This window comes from Clarias gariepinus, chromosome 5 (genome assembly GCF_024256425.1).
Source record: "Clarias gariepinus isolate MV-2021 ecotype Netherlands chromosome 5, CGAR_prim_01v2, whole genome shotgun sequence".
NCBI classification, from domain to species: Eukaryota; Metazoa; Chordata; class Actinopteri; order Siluriformes; family Clariidae; genus Clarias; species Clarias gariepinus.
This window is the reverse complement of record NC_071104.1, coordinates 1,820,875-1,837,280: the sequence shown is the minus strand read 5'-3', so window position 1 is coordinate 1,837,280 and position 16,406 is coordinate 1,820,875. Positions and strand designations below refer to the sequence as shown.

The window sequence follows — 16,406 nt, the reverse complement described above, 5'->3', positions numbered from 1 at the left end:
CCTTTTTCGTACCCTGGATAGCTCAGTCGGTAGAGCATCAGACTTTTAATCTGAGCGTCCAGGGTTCAAGTCTCTGTTCAGGCGTTACCTTCTATTGGTGCTTAGAAAGAAGAGCGTTTGGCGCAAGTTGTTCAAAGCGATTAAGAGGCCCAGCTTGGATTAAGAAATTCTCAAGAGCAGAAAGTTGGAAATTGCTGACTCCTTGCCAAGTATTTCCATAATTTACCAGTGGATACTTTCTCTTAGGAGATTGTCTTATGTTCAGGAAGGTCACCAGGAGATGGTATTGCCACAGGTTTTCTTATCTACAGATGAATAAAATACAAACCCCTCACCTTAGAAGGAAACTTGAAGCTTAATACATTTCCATTTCTTACCTAGGATAAGCTAGGATCCTGTCTGTCAGACCAGCTGAATCTTCTATTATGATGGCATCTAAAGACGCCTTATCAGGCCCTAAATTTTCTCAGCACGCACAGCCGGCCGAGAATGGGAAACATGTTATAGCAGGCTGAGGATGTCTGCCTAGTAATTAGGTCGGTGAGCTGTTACCTGAGCGCTGTCATCTTTTGTCAAGAGGTTGACACAAGCATGCATGGTCATCCTAGGGATTGGATGTAATTAAAAATTCTGCCCACAAACCTTCTCGGAAAAGCCAGCAACACCAGCCGCCACACACAGACAGCTCATGACCTCGACGTGATTTGAACACGCAACCTTCTGATCTGGAGTCAGACTCGCTACCGTTGCGCCACGAGGTCCTACATGGCCAGCAGTGCATGTGGCAGCACATTTTCTCTCAAGGACAAGTCACGCCCGTCATCTATTGCTCCAGGCTTCTGGAATCTGGGATAGGGCTTTTTTTGTGCAAAGGACAAAGCAAAAGCTGATTGCATAACCTGTCTGAATCCCCCGTCCATGGATATCAAGAGGGTTTTTCATGATCAAATAGCACTCCTCAGCTCAGTGTGTGAGTGTGAAGCTTGGACAACTTGGACCTGAGTCTTGTCTTATAGACTGGAAAGCATATGAGTATGGAGCAGTGTGGGACAATCTTTGGGATTATTTCACAACAGTCTTTGTGTCAAATGATGGGCATTCAGTGGCAAAGGTGGTATTAATCTCCATCTTCCGAGTTACACGGAGCCACGAATGCCCAAGATTGCACTACACCCTGGACTTCAACGTATATAAATATATCTATATGTATATATGAAAATACATCACTGAAAGCTCCCTTGTGCCCGTTTTCTATGAAAGCATACAGTGATAAATTGCTGAAAGCCGATGCGGATGTCTTTGTCTGGTCCAGAGTGGACGATCCATTTGATCAGGGAAGTATGCTGGAAAAGTGTGTGTGCAAAACTGTTGAAAATGTAATGAACAGTGTCGACTGCAAACCAATCTTGACCGAGTTGGTTGTATTTCTCAGTCGATAGCGCACTGGTCTTTTGATCTCAGGGTCCATGGCTTTAGTCCATGTTTGTAAATAAAGTAGACTTGAAAATGAGTCATGTGGTCTCCTTGTCTAGAAGGCCAACCTTCGTCGATAATGCTGATCTCTTTAAAGTTATTCACATACCATAGGCATATAAGACATTCACTTATCCTAGATAAGACTTTAGAGGCAGGGCTGTTCAGAAGAGTGATCCTGGTAACAACTTTCACTGGATGTGATGGTCAGAATCCTCTTGTTAGGGAACGAAATGTTGAAAACATGGCAGTTAAACAAAAATCTTAACGGTTCGATTGATCTCGGCTTAAATACTGGGACATGTTATCAGCCAGTGTGAAGGTTTAAAATTCTGGTGGCCAACCTCACCACTTGAAAGGGTTCACAAGTGCTTTGTTTCTTCACATGTGTCAAACAATGGACGAGCGTTGGGAAAGGATGCCTCAAACTGCTTTTTGGGAGCAATGGCACCTTTTTCGTACCCTGGATAGCTCAGTCGGTAGAGCATCAGACTTTTAATCTGAGCGTCCAGGGTTCAAGTCTCTGTTCAGGCGTTACCTTCTATTGGTGCTTAGAAAGAAGAGCGTTTGGCGCAAGTTGTTCAAAGCGATTAAGAGGCCCAGCTTGGATTAAGAAATTCTCAAGAGCAGAAAGTTGGAAATTGCTGACTCCTTGCCAAGTATTTCCATAATTTACCAGTGGATACTTTCTCTTAGGAGATTGTCTTATGTTCAGGAAGGTCACCAGGAGATGGTATTGCCACAGGTTTTCTTATCTACAGATGAATAAAATACAAACCCCTCACCTTAGAAGGAAACTTGAAGCTTAATACATTTCCATTTCTTACCTAGGATAAGCTAGGATCCTGTCTGTCAGACCAGCTGAATCTTCTATTATGATGGCATCTAAAGACGCCTTATCAGGCCCTAAATTTTCTCAGCACGCACAGCCGGCCGAGAATGGGAAACATGTTATAGCAGGCTGAGGATGTCTGCCTAGTAATTAGGTCGGTGAGCTGTTACCTGAGCGCTGTCATCTTTTGTCAAGAGGTTTACACAAACATGCATGGTCATCCTAGGGATTGGATGTAATTTAAAATTCTGCCCACGAACCTTCTCGGAAAAGCCAGCAACACCAGCCGCCACACACAGACAGCTCATGACCTCGACGTGATTTGAACACGCAACCTTCTGATCTGGAGTCAGACGCGCTACCGTTGCGCCACAAGGTCCTACATGGCCAGCAGTGCATGTGGCAGCACATTTTCTCTCAAGGACAAGTCACGCGCGTCATCTATTGCTCCAGGCTTCTGGAATCTGGGATAGGGCTTTTTTTGTGCAAAGGACAAAGCAAAAGCTGATTGCATAACCTGTCTGATTCCCCGTCCATGGATATCAAGAGGGGTTTTTCATGATCAAATAGCACTCCTCAGCTCAGTGTGTGAGTGTGGAGCTTGGACAACTTGGACCTGAGTCTTGTCTTATAGACTGGAAAGCATATGAGTATGGAGCAGTGTGGGACAATCTTTGGGATTATTTCACAACAGTCTTTGTGTCAGATGATGGGCATTCAGTGGCAAAGGTGGTATTAATCTCCATCTTCCGAGTTACACGGAGTCACGAATGCCCAAGATTGCACTACACACTGGACTTCAACGTATATAAATATATCTATATGTATATATGAAAATACATCACTGAAAGCTCCCTTGTGCCTGTTTTCTATGAAAGCATACAGTGATAAATTGCTGAAAGCCGATGCGGATGTCTTTGTCTGGTCCAGAGTGGACGATCCATTTGATCAGGGAAGTATGCTGGAAAAGTGTGTGTGCAAAACTGTTGAAAATGTAATGAACGGTGTCGACTGCAAACCAATCTTGACCGAGTTGGTTGTATTTCTCAGTCGATAGCGCACTGGTATTTTGATCTCAGGGTCCATGGCTTTAGTCCATGTTTGTAAATAAAGTAGACTTGAAAATGAGTCATGTGGTCTCCTTGTCTAGAAGGCCAACCTTCGTCGATAATGCTGATCTCTTTAAAGTTATTCACATACCATAGGCATATAAGACATTCACTTATCCTAGATAAGACTTTAGAGGCAGGGCTGTTCAGAAGAGTGATCCTGGTAACAACTTTCACTGGATGTGATGGTCAGAATCCTCTTGTTAGGGAACGAAATGTTGAAAACATGGCAGTTAAACAAAAATCTTAACGGTTCGATTGATCTCGGCTTAAATACTGGGACATGTTATCAGCCAGTGTGAAGGTTTAAAATTCTGGTGGCCAACCTCACCACTTGAAAGGGTTCACAAGTGCTTTGTTTCTTCACATGTGTCAAACAATGGACGAGCGTTGGGAAAGGATGCCTCAAACTGCTTTTTGGGAGCGATGGCACCTTTTTCGTACACTGGATAGCTCAGTCGGTAGAGCATCAGACTTTTAATCTGAGCGTCCAGGGTTCAAGTCCCTGTTCAGGCGTTACCTTCTATTGGTGCTTAGGAAGAAGAGCGTTTGGCGCAAGTTGTTCAAAGCGATTAAGAGGCCCAGCTTGGATTAAGAAATTCTCAAGAGCAGAACGTTGGAAATTGCTGACTCCTTGCCAAGTATTTCCATAATTTACTAGTGGATACTTTCTCTTAGGAGATTGTCTTATGTTCAGGAAGGTCACCAGGAGATGGTATTGCCACAGGTTTTCTTATCTACAGATGAATAAAATACAAACCCCTCACCTTAGAAGGAAACTTGAAGCTTCAAACATTTCCATTTCTTACCTAGGATAAGCTAGGATCCTGTCTGTCAGACCAGCTGAATCTTCTATTATGATGGCATCTAAAGACGCCTTATCAGGCCCTAACTTTTCTCAGCACGCACAGCCGGCCGAGAATGGGAAACATGTTATAGCAGGCTGAGGATGTCTGCCTAGTAATTAGGTCGGTGAGCTGTTACCTGAGCGCTGTCATCTTTTGTCAAGAGGTTTACACAAACATGCATGGTCATCCTAGGGATTGGATGTAATTTAAAATTCTGCCCACGAACCTTCTCGGAAAAGCCAGCAACACCAGCCGCCACACACAGACAGCTCATGACCTCGACGTGATTTGAACACGCAACCTTCTGATCTGGAGTCAGACGCGCTACCGTTGCGCCACGAGGTCCTACATGGCCAGCAGTGCATGTGGCAGCACATTTTCTCTCAAGGACAAGTCACGCGCGTCATCTATTGCTCCAGGCTTCTGGAATCTGGGATAGGGCTTTTTTTGTGCAAAGGACAAAGCAAAAGCTGATTGCATAACCTGTCTGATTCCCACGTCCATGGATATCAAGAGGGTTTGTCATGATTAAATAGCACTCCTCAGCTCAGTGTGTGAGTGTGAAGCTTGGACAACTTGGACCTGAGTCTTGTCTTATAGACTGGAAAGCATATGAGTATGGAGCAGTGTGGGACAATCTTTGGGATTATTTCACAACAGTCTTTGTGTCAGATGATTGGCATTCAGTGGCAAAGGTGGTATTAATCTCCATCTTCCGAGTTACACGGAGCCACGAATGCCCAAGATTGCACTACACACTGGACTTCAACGTATATAAATATATCTATATGTATATATGAAAATACATCACTGAAAGCTCCCTTGTGCCCGTTTTCTATGAAAGCATACAGTGATAAATTGCTGAAAGCCGATTCGGATGTCTTTGTCTGGTCCAGAGTGGACGATCCATTTGATCAGGGAAGTATGCTGGAAAAGTGTGTGTGCAAAACTGTTGAAAATGTAATGAACAGTGTCGACTGCAAACCAATCTTGACCGAGTTGGTTGTATTTCTCAGTCGATAGCGCACTGGTCTTTTGATCTCAGGGTCCATGGCTTTAGTCCATGTTTGTAAATAAAGTAGACTTGAAAATGAGTCATGTGGTCTCCTTGTCTAGAAGGACAACCTTCGTCGATAATGCTGATCTCTTTAAAGTTATTCACATACCATAGGCATATAAGACATTCACTTATCCTAGATAAGACTTTAGAGGCAGGGCTGTTCAGAAGAGTGATCCTGGTAACAACTTTCACTGGATGTGATGGTCAGAATCCTCTTGTTAGGGAACGAAATGTTGAAAACATGGCAGTTAAACAAAAATCTTAACGGTTCGATTGATCTCGGCTTAAATACTGGGACATGTTATCAGCCAGTGTGAAGGTTTAAAATTCTGGTGGCCAACCTCACCACTTGAAAGGGTTCACAAGTGCTTTGTTTCTTCACATGTGTCAAACAATGGACGAGCGTTGGGAAAGGATGCCTCAAACTGCTTTTTGGGAGCGATGGCCCCTTTTTCGTACACTGGATAGCTCAGTCGGTAGAGCATCAGACTTTTAATCTGAGCGTCCAGGGTTCAAGTCCCTGTTCAAGCGTAACCTTCTATTGGTGCTTAGGAAGAAGAGCGTTTGACGCAAGTTGTTCAAAGCGATTAAGAGGCCCAGCTTGGATTAAGAAATTCTCAAGAGCAGAAAGTTGGAAATTGCTGACTCCTTGCCAAGTATTTCCATAATTTACCAGTGGATACTTTCTCTTAGGAGATTGTCTTATGTTCAGGAAGGTCACCAGGAGATGGTATTGCCACAGGTTTTCTTATCTACAGATGAATAAAATACAAACCCCTCACCTTAGAAGGAAACTTGAAGCTTCAAACATTTCCATTTCTTACCGAGGATTAGCTAGGATCCTGTCTGTCAGACCAGCTGAATCTTCTATTAAGATGGCATCTAAAGACACTTTATCAGGCCCTAACTTTTCCTAGCACGCACAGCCGGCCGAGAATGGGAAACATGTTTATAGCAGGATGAGGATGTCTGCCTAGTAATTAGGTCGGTGAGCTGTTACCTGAGCGCTGTCATTATTTGTCAAGAGGTTGACACAAACATGCATGGTCATCCTAGGGATTGGATGTAATTTAAAATTCTGCCCACGATCCTTCTCGGAAAAGCCAGCAACACCAGCCGCCACACACAAACAGCTCATGACCTCGACGTGATTTGAACACGCAACCTTCTGATCTGGAGTCAGACGCACTACCGTTGCACCACGAGGTCCTACATGGCCTGCAGTGCATGTGGCAGCACATTTTCTCTCAAGGACAAGTCACGCGCGTCATCTATTGCTCCAGGCTTCTGGAATCTGGGATAGGGCTTTTTTTTGTGCAAAGGACAAAGCAAAAGCTGATTGCATAACCTGTCTGATTCCCCCGTCCATGGATATCAAGAGGGTTTTTCATGATCAAATAGCACTCCTCAGCTCAGTGTGTGAGTGTGAAGCTTGGACAACTTGGACCTGAGTCTTGTCTCATAGACTGGAAAGCATATGAGTATGGAGCAGTGTGGGACAATCTTTGGGATTATTTCACAACAGTCTTTGTGTCAGATGATGGGCATTCAGTGGCAAAGGTGGTATTAATCTCCATCTTCCGAGTTACACGGAGCCACGAATGCCCAAGATTGCACTACACACTGGACTTCAACGTATATAAATATATCTATATGTATATATGAAAATACATCACTGAAAGCTCCCTTGTGCCCGTTTTCTATGAAAGCATACAGTGATAAATTGCTGAAAGCCGATTCGGATGTCTTTGTCTGGTCCAGAGTGGACGATCCATTTGATCAGGGAAGTATGCTGGAAAAGTGTGTGTGCAAAACTGTTGAAAATGTAATGAACAGTGTCGACTGCAAACCAATCTTGACCGAGTTGGTTGTATTTCTCAGTCGATAGCGCACTGGTCTTTTGATCTCAGGGTCCATGGCTTTAGTCCATGTTTGTAAATAAAGTAGACTTGAAAATGAGTCATGTGGTCTCCTTGTCTAGAAGGACAACCTTCGTCGATAATGCTGATCTCTTTAAAGTTATTCACATACCATAGGCATATAAGACATTCACTTATCCTAGATAAGACTTTAGAGGCAGGGCTGTTCAGAAGAGTGATCCTGGTAACAACTTTCACTGGATGTGATGGTCAGAATCCTCTTGTTAGGGAACGAAATGTTGAAAACATGGCAGTTAAACAAAAATCTTAACGGTTCGATTGATCTCGGCTTAAATACTGGGACATGTTATCAGCCAGTGTGAAGGTTTAAAGTTCTCGTGGCCAACCTCACCAGTTGAAAGGGTTCACAAGTGCTTTGTTTCTTCACATGTGTCAAACAATAGACGAGCGTTGGGAAAGGATGCCTCAAACTGCTTTTTGGGAGCGATGGCACATTTTTCGTACCCTGGATAGCTCAGTCGGTAGAGCATCAGACTTTTAATCTGAGGGTCCAGGGTTCAAGTCCCTGTTCAGGCGTTACCTTCTATTGGTGCTTAGGAAGAAGAGCGTTTGACGCAAGTTGTTCAAAGCGATTAAGAGGCCCAGCTTGGATTAAGAAATTCTTAAGAGCAGAAAGTTGGAAATTGCTGACGCCTTGCCAAGTATTTCCATAATTTACCAGTGGATACTTTCTCTTAGGAGATTGTCTTATGTTCAGGAAGGTCACCAGGAGATGGTATTGCCACAGGTCTTCTTATCTACAGATGAATAAAATACAAACCCCTCACCTCAGCAGGAAACTTGAAGCTTCGAACATTTCCATTTCTTACCTAGGATAAGCTAGGATCCTGTCTGTCAGACCAGCTGAATCTTCTATTATGATGGCATCTAAAGACGCCTTATCAGGCCCTAAATTTTCTCAGCACGCACAGCCGGCCGAGAATGGGAAACATGTTATAGCAGGCTGAGGATGTCTGCCTAGTAATTAGGTTGGTGAGCTGTTACCTGAGCGCTTTCATCTTTTGTCAAGAGGTTGACACAAACATGCATGGTCTTCCTAGGGATTGGATGTAATTTAAAATTCTGCCCACGTTGTCCTGGGGTCTTTTGTGGCCTCTCGAATGAGTTGTCTTTGCGCTCTTGGGGTAATTTTGGTCGGCCGGCCACTCCTGGAGAGGTTCACCACTGTTCCATGTTTTTGCCATTTGTGGATAATGGCTCTCACTGTGGTTCGCTGGAGTCCCAAAGCTTTAGAAATGGCTTTATAACCTTTACTAGTCTGATAGATCTCAATTACTTTTGTTCTCATTTGTTCCTGAATTTCTTTGGATCTTGGCATGATGTCTAGCTTTTAAGGTGCTTTTGGTCTACTTCTCTGTGTCAGGTAGCTCCTATTTAAGTGATTTCTTGATTGAAACAGGTGTGGCAGTAATCAGGCCTGGGGGTGACTACAGAAATTGAACTCAGGTGTGATAAACCACAGTTAAGTTATTTTTTAACAAGGGGGCCAATCACTTTTTCACACAGGGCCATGTAGATTTGGAGTTTTTTTTTCTCCCTTAATAACGTAAACCTTCTTTTAAAAACTGCATTTTGTGTTCAATTATGTTATCTTTGACTAATAGTTAACGTTTTTTGATGAGCAGAAACATTTAAGTGTAACAAACATGCAAAAGAATAAGAAATCAGGAAGGGGCAAATAGTTTTTCACACCACTGTATGGGTCATTGACGGATAAGACTTTTTAATAGGCCAATTTTAAAATACCAAAAATATGTTTGGCCATTGTCTAAACATTTGGAATGTAGTGTACACATGCCTTTATAAAGAAAAGTAAAAAAAAATGTCTTTTTAGTGTTTTTACACTTAAGTTAATAAAACATAGCCTTAAAAAAGTCATCTGGGGCGACCGTTATATATCTCAGAATTCACATTTTTATGGATCATTAAGACTAGTTGAACTCATATCAGTAAGTAGATAAACTGATGAAGAAAGATAAACTTGAGCGCCCTTTCATTTTATGAAAACCATTATTTCACAAGTTTATTCTATAATATCAGTGTACGTGCATGTTATTCACAAGTTCTGACGCGTGTCTTTTGTTACACAGTTTCACTGACGACTTCAGACGTTTCGTTGATTTCTTTGTCTCTTGTTTATTTTCAACATCAAAAACAACGGTGTACCCAGCTGTCATCTTTTCTTCCCTTGGAGAAACTAACTCATGATCTTAATCACAGGTCGGACAAATTTTGGAAACTCTGGAAACCTCTCCACTGTTTTTTGCAAAAACTCTGAATGTTTATTTTAACAGAGGTTTCTATTTTCCCCATCATGTTTTGCTTTGCTTAACTTCAGCAGGCAGAGTTTTATATTTTCTTGTACATTGCATATTGTTATTTTTTCAGCGCTGTGGGTGGGTGTGTTTGTTTGTTCGTTCGTTTGTCTCTCTGTTTGATTGTGTTTGTATTATTTGAAAATCCTTAATAAAAAAACAAACAAAAAAAAAACAAAAAAACAACAACGGTGTTACAGTTTCTTGCATAAATCCACTGTAGTCACGACAAGTCGCTTGCTGTGTTCTGTAGCTTCGATAGATTACAGTTACAACAACTTATTTTACTGAATTCCTTTTAGCTTATTGTCTCACGGTCAAAAGCTTGTGTGCTCCACACCTTTCTGTATCCTTCCGTGTCTTAACAACAACTAACAACTGACGTGCGTGATAGACATGAAACTACATAACTGTGGGATGATGTCTCAGAACAACTCGAAATTATGTCACAATACAAATTATAAGTATGATACTTAATGCTTAACTAATAAGCTGAAATAAGATAAACATAACAACAAATCACAAGAATGAAATATGGCCCTTACAATCAGAGTCTCCTTCATTATCCAGTTAAAATAAATGTTTATCCCTATAAAAGGAATGGAAAATGGCTGAATTTAGAAAAAAAAAGATAAAATATACAAATAATTATACTTAAACAATTAACTCTATGTATATAATTGATGTATAGAATATGAAAACTACAAATATAGGACATATATCTATCATTTAAAACATTTAGCAGTGGTCGCCCCACATGATACTCGGTCGCCCCATATGATGTTTTCAAGTTTACTCAAGTATAACAGGCTAACAGTTAGCCTTAGAAACCAAACTAGTTTCTTCTAGTGACAAAGCACTATCAAATTTATGATCAAATTATAGATTTGTGGAAAAAAATTATAATTCACAGTTTTGGGGTGGTCGCCCCACATGATGACCAAAAGTGACTACGACATTACAGCAGTTAAAAAACAGCTTTTTCTTACTATATGAGAGAGACTGATTTACTATACAGTTGTTTCCAGGGGGTCTTCACTTGTGTCTGGCTGATGCAATATCCCATCCTTGAGATGTTTTTTAAAATAAAGGTCCCAAAATTGTGGTTTGTTGATGGTCGCCCCGGATGAAATGGATAGAATCAACATAATTCGGACAACATTCGTTTGTATATCATGATAGAAATATATGAGCAAATGCTTTATAGTTTTGTCAATGGATGTAAAACATGTTTAAAATTATACCAACTAGGAAAAGGGATATATTTAAGTTGACTTAAAGTGTTTTTAAACCAGTTGTACTAACTAAAGTCAAGGCCGGACGGTCGCCCCATATGGTGTTTTGGCACTCCGGATAGCAGAAAAATGATGAAAAACTTAAAAATTTGGAGAAGTTAGAGTGGTTTAGTAGGTAAAGAAGGTATAACAAGTAGATGATAAATTTCTATGTATTTTTTAGTTTTTTCTGCAAAATAAAATTAACCTGGACAGGAAAAGGGGGCGTCACATCATTGACCCATATATATAACTGTTTGTATATATATATATATACAGTTTGGAAGGTGAAAATTCCAGTATGAAAAGTTGTCATTGTTCATGATTCAAAGGTTTATTTCATCTCTGTCTGTATTTTGCAGCATTGCCCATAGATGGTTGCAGAGGTTGCTCTCTAAACTGTTTTGCTAAGGTAAAACGTGAGCGTGGTTCCTATCTGAAGCCTAAAAATCCTAACTTTAGCCAATCACTGATACAATGAGGATTCCCAGTACAGATTCGAATGCAGAAAAAGTCCTCACTTGCAAAATATGCATGATATCTGGTCATTTTGTTTGATTCTATGATTCGTTTTACATACTGCACAGTGAAGCAAAGACAAAGGCTTGTTTTGAAAAGGAGGTTAAGTCTGGCAAGGGCGACTACCTGAAGCCATGAAAATCATGAAATGAGACGGGGCAAAATTCTATTTGATCACGGGCCCACGCTGAGTGCGTGCACGTCGACTAATCGTGGCCGAGTGGTAAAAGTGCCTGCTGATTACGTCTGTTATTATATGGGTGGAAGAAAGGCATGTTACAACTCCACTCTGATCTGGAGTCAGACACACTACCGTTGCACCACTAGGTCCTACACGGCCAGCAGTGCATGTGGCATCACATTTTCTCTCAAGGACAAGTAATGGGTGGCATCTATTGCTCTAGGCTTCTGCCATCTGGGATAGGGCTTTTTTGTGCAAAGGACAAAGCAAAAGCTGATTGCATAACCTGTCTGATTTTCCCCTCCATGGATATCAAGAGGGTTTTTCATAACCAAATAGCAGTCCTCAGCTCAGTGTGTGAGTGTGAAGCATGGACAACTTGGACCTGAATCTTGTCTTACAGACTGGAAAGCTTATGAGAATAGAGCAGTGTAGGACAATCTTTGGGATTATTTCACAACAGTCTTTGTGTCAGATGATGGGCATTCAGTGGCAAAGGTGGTATTAATCTCCATCTTGCGAGTTACACGGAGCCACGAATGCCCAAGATTGCACTACACACTGGACTTCAATATATATAAATATATCTATATGTATATATAAAAATACATTACTGAAAGCTCCCTCGTGCTCGTTTTCTAAGAAAGCATACAGTGATAAATTGCTGAAAGCCGATGCGGATGTCTTTGTCTGGTCCAGAGTGGACGATCCATTTGATCAGGGAAGTATGCTGGAAAAGTGTGTGTGCAAAACTGTTGAAAATGTAATGAATGGTGTAGACTGCAAACCAACTTGACCGAATTGGTTGTATTTCTCAGTCGATAGCGCACTGGTCTTCTGATCTCAGGGTCCATGGCTTTAGTCCATGTTTGTAAATAAAGTAGACTTGAAAATGAGTCTAGAAGGCCAACCTTCGTCGATAATGCTGATCTCTTTAAAGTTATTCACATACCATAGGCATATAAGACATTCACTTATCCTAGATAAGACTTTAGAGGCAGGGCTGTTCAGAAGAGTGATCCTGGTAACAACTTTCACTGGATGTGATGGTCAGAATCCTCTTGTTAGGGAACGAAATGTTGAATACATGGCAGTTAAACAAAATCTTAACGGTTCGATTGATCTCGGCTTAAATACTGGGACATGTTATCAGCCAGTGTGAAGGTTTAAAATTCTGGTGGCCAACCTCACCACTTGAAAGGGTTCACAAGTGCTTTGTTTCTTCACATGTGTCAAACAATGGACGAGCGTTGGGAAAAAATGCCTCAAACTGCTTTTTGGGAGCGATGGCACCTTTTATCAACATCGCTGGTTGAGTACTCGTCTCACTAGCTCAGCGAGGTCTGCATGCGGATGGAGGAAATATTAGCATTGCAATCAGATTAAGTCTTGGCCAGGAGAGTCTCGGTTAAAAGTGCTGGGCACCTGTCTTGTAAACAGGAGATCCTGGGTTCAAATCCCAGCAGTGCCTGTTGTGAGTTTCATATCTTGGTGCACCAGACAAGGTCTGGGTCCAACTGCATGAGGAACTCAAGGCTTAAGTGCTTGTGGGCTCAGGTTGTGGCAGGGTATCTTGCTTTCAGCCAGGATTTCTGCTCAGTTTTCATGTGTTTTCCACAGGTAGACATCTGTCCATGGAGCTCAAGCAAGGTAACTCTATTCCTCCCACAGAAGTGAACGAACACTGGCATTTTGATTTGCAAGAATTGAATCATTTTCTGAGTAGCCGTGGAACATTTGCCTGATGTTTGCTTCCACACAAGTGTGACTTTTTATATGTGGGACGTTTCACTCTACCGACTTACCGTGCTCTGTGAAGCATGGTATAGCACTGTGGGACTTCATTCATGGTCCTATCATGCTGCATGCCAATGGAGACAATCTTAGCTTGATAGTCAAGTTCCTGTGCCGGAGCATCTCAGATACGAGTTTGTGGCAATATGCGAGAGTGGAAGGTTCTATGGCTGTGGCGCTGTGGCTTAGTTGGTTAAAGTGCCTGTCTAGTAAACAGGAGATCCTGGGTTCGAATCCCAGCAGTGCCTCTCACTGTGCGCTTCTGTTGCTATGCAGGTCAGACTGGTTTCTGTGGAAAAAAATTAATCTTTGCTTTATGTCTGACCATTAACAGCTCATGGGTTAAGGTCACACAATGCACAAGCTTTCTGATTAGCCAAGTTTACAGTCTTGTGTATCCTTAGGTCATTAGCTATATTGCAAATTATACATGGCCCAATTGCCCAAGATTGCACTACACACTGCACTTCAATTTATATAAATATATGTATACATAAAAATACATTACTAAAAGCTTCCTTGTGCCCATTTTCTAGGAAAGCATACAGTGATAAGTTGCTGAAAGCTACTACTATCCGATGTGGATGTCTTTGTCTGATCCAGAGTAGATGATCCATTTGATCAGAGAAGAATGTTGAAAAAGTGTGTGTGCAAAACTGTAGAAAATGTGAAGAACGGTGTCGGCTGCAAAAGAATAACAACCAAGTTGGCTGTATTTCTCAGTCGGTAGCGCACTAGTCTTTTAATCTCAGGGTCTGTGGCTTCAGTCCCTGTTTGTAAATGAAATAGACTTGAAAATGAGTCATGTGGTCTCCTTGTCCAGAAGGCCAACCTTGGTCGATAATGCTGATCTTTTTAAAGGAATTCACATCCCATGGGCATATAAGACATTCATTCATCCAAGATAAGACTTTAGAAGCATGGCTGTTCAGAAGAGTGATCCTGGTAACAACTTTCACTGTATGTGAAGGTCAGAATCCTCTTGTTAGGGAAGAAAATGTTGAAAACATGGCAGTTAAACAGAAATCTTAACAGTTCGATTGATCTCACAAGTGCTTGGTTTCTTCAAATGTGGCAAACAATGGACGAGCATTGGGAAAGGATGGGTAAAACTGCTTTTTGTGAGGGATGGCACAACTTCCAGAGCCTGGATAGCTCAGTCGGTAGAGCATCAGACTTTTAATCTGAGGGTCCAGGGTTCAAGTCCCCGTTCAGGCGTTACCTTCTATTGGTGCTTAGGAAAAAAGAGCATTTGGCACAAGTTGTTCAAAGCGATTAAGAGGGCTAGCTTGGATTAAGAAATTCTCAAGGGCAGAAAATTGGAAATTGCAGACTACTTGCCAAGGATTTCCACAATTTCCCGGTGGAGACTTACTCTTAGGAGATTGTTCTATGCTCAGGAAGGCGCAAGATGGCGCCAGTGAGGTCGGCTGCCGTCACGATGTCCAGTCACTGGAGAACAAACTCGATGACCTCAGGGCCAGGATAATGTTCCAGAGAGACATTCGGGACTGCAATCTCCTCTGCTTTACCGAGACATGGCTGAACCCAGCGGTGCCGGACCACGTCATCCAGCCGGCCGAGTTCTTCTCCGTTCACCGCATGGACAGGACACAGGACTTAGGGAAGTCAAGGGGAGGCGGCGTGTGTTTAATGGTCAATAGCAGCTGGTGCAACAGCAGGAGCGTTGTTCCTCTCGCACGCTCCTGCACTCCAAACGTGGAACTACTGTCCATCATGTGTCCTCCTTTTTATTTACCTCGGAAATTTACATCGGTAATAATCAGCACTGTTTATATCCTGCCTTAAGCGGACACGGAGACTGCCTTATGCGAGCTGCATGAGGCACTCACACAGCACTAGACACAACACCGTGACGCTGCGCTTATTGTGGCGGTGGACTTTAACAGTGTCAACCTTAAACGCGAAGCGCCAAACTTTCATCAGCATATCACCTGTCCCATCAGGGGCAAAAGGACACTGGACCACTGCTACACTACAGTCAAGGACGGCTATAGGGCACAATCTCGTCCACTGTTTGGTAAATCTGACCATGCTGCTATCTTCCTCATGCCAAAATACATCGCCTTAACCACTCGGCCACGACTACACCAAGTGTGCGAACTTAGCGTGGGCCTGTGGTTAAATAAACTTTTGCCACGTCTCATTTCATGACTTGACCTCCTCCCCAAAGCAAGCCTTGGATCTTTCCAATACACGCAAATGTATCGGTTGGCTTAAGTTCAGGATTTTTAGGCTTCAGACAGGAACCATGTTCACGTTTTACCTTAGCCAAACAGCAAAGCAGTTTAGAGAGCAGCCTCTGCAACCATCTATGGGCAATGCTGCAAAATACTGTGAGAAAGATGAAATAAACCTATAAATCATAAACAAGACAACTTTTCATACTCCATCGTCAACCAAAAGCTGATTCCAAAGCTCAGTGCTTAGCCTCAACAACACAACCATGTGCAGAGACGTCTAGTAAACAGGAGATCCCAGGAGAGGTCAACAGGAGCGTTCGAATCCCAGCAATGCCTCTTGCTGTGCACTTCTGTTGCTATGCAGGTCAGACTGGTTTCTGTGAAGAAAATGAACTCTTTGCTTTATGTCCGACCGTTAACAGCTCATGGGTTAAGGTCACACAATGCACAAGCTTTCTGATTAGCCAAGATTAGACTCCTATCTTGTGTATCCCTAGCGCAACTGCTGTCAACATTATGATCCGGTCATGAGCTACATTGCGACTGCAATTCTTTTCACCACACCTTTAAACATTTGTCTATTAGGACGATGACTAGAGCAGATAGTTTCTTGCATTTGCATTGGTTTGTCTGCCTTCTTTTGACATATAATTTGACCTGTGGTTGCGATTATTTAGATGGTGGGGACATTTGCAAGCATCAAATCAAGTGTATGAGGCGCATTCACAGAAACGCAACAGAATAATGCTGCTGCCAAATCGTCATTCGTGTGGTAACATGATGTCTCGGATTTGTAGGACCTTACACCACTAAACGTTCAATCTATGGGTGATAAGAAGATACCTTATTTAATATGT

The 16,406-nt window shown here is 42.2% G+C and overlaps 6 non-coding genes across 6 annotated transcripts; 3 read left to right on the top strand and 3 right to left on the bottom strand.

Moving 5' to 3' along the window:
- Positions 1-689: 689 nt before the first annotated feature.
- Positions 690-761, bottom strand: trnaw-cca (transfer RNA tryptophan (anticodon CCA)). Its single transcript has one exon. It is a non-coding gene; the product is annotated as a tRNA-Trp (tRNA).
- Positions 762-2,612: 1,851 nt separating this feature from the next.
- trnaw-cca (transfer RNA tryptophan (anticodon CCA)) lies at positions 2,613-2,684 on the bottom strand. Its single transcript has one exon. It is a non-coding gene; the product is annotated as a tRNA-Trp (tRNA).
- A 1,851-nt stretch (positions 2,685-4,535) lies between these two features.
- On the bottom strand, positions 4,536-4,607 carry trnaw-cca (transfer RNA tryptophan (anticodon CCA)). Its single transcript has one exon. It is a non-coding gene; the product is annotated as a tRNA-Trp (tRNA).
- Positions 4,608-7,705: 3,098 nt separating this feature from the next.
- On the top strand, positions 7,706-7,778 carry trnak-uuu (transfer RNA lysine (anticodon UUU)). Its single transcript has one exon. It is a non-coding gene; the product is annotated as a tRNA-Lys (tRNA).
- A 5,741-nt stretch (positions 7,779-13,519) lies between these two features.
- Positions 13,520-13,593, top strand: trnat-agu (transfer RNA threonine (anticodon AGU)). Its single transcript has one exon. It is a non-coding gene; the product is annotated as a tRNA-Thr (tRNA).
- Positions 13,594-14,490: 897 nt separating this feature from the next.
- Positions 14,491-14,563, top strand: trnak-uuu (transfer RNA lysine (anticodon UUU)). Its single transcript has one exon. It is a non-coding gene; the product is annotated as a tRNA-Lys (tRNA).
- Positions 14,564-16,406: the final 1,843 nt, after the last annotated feature.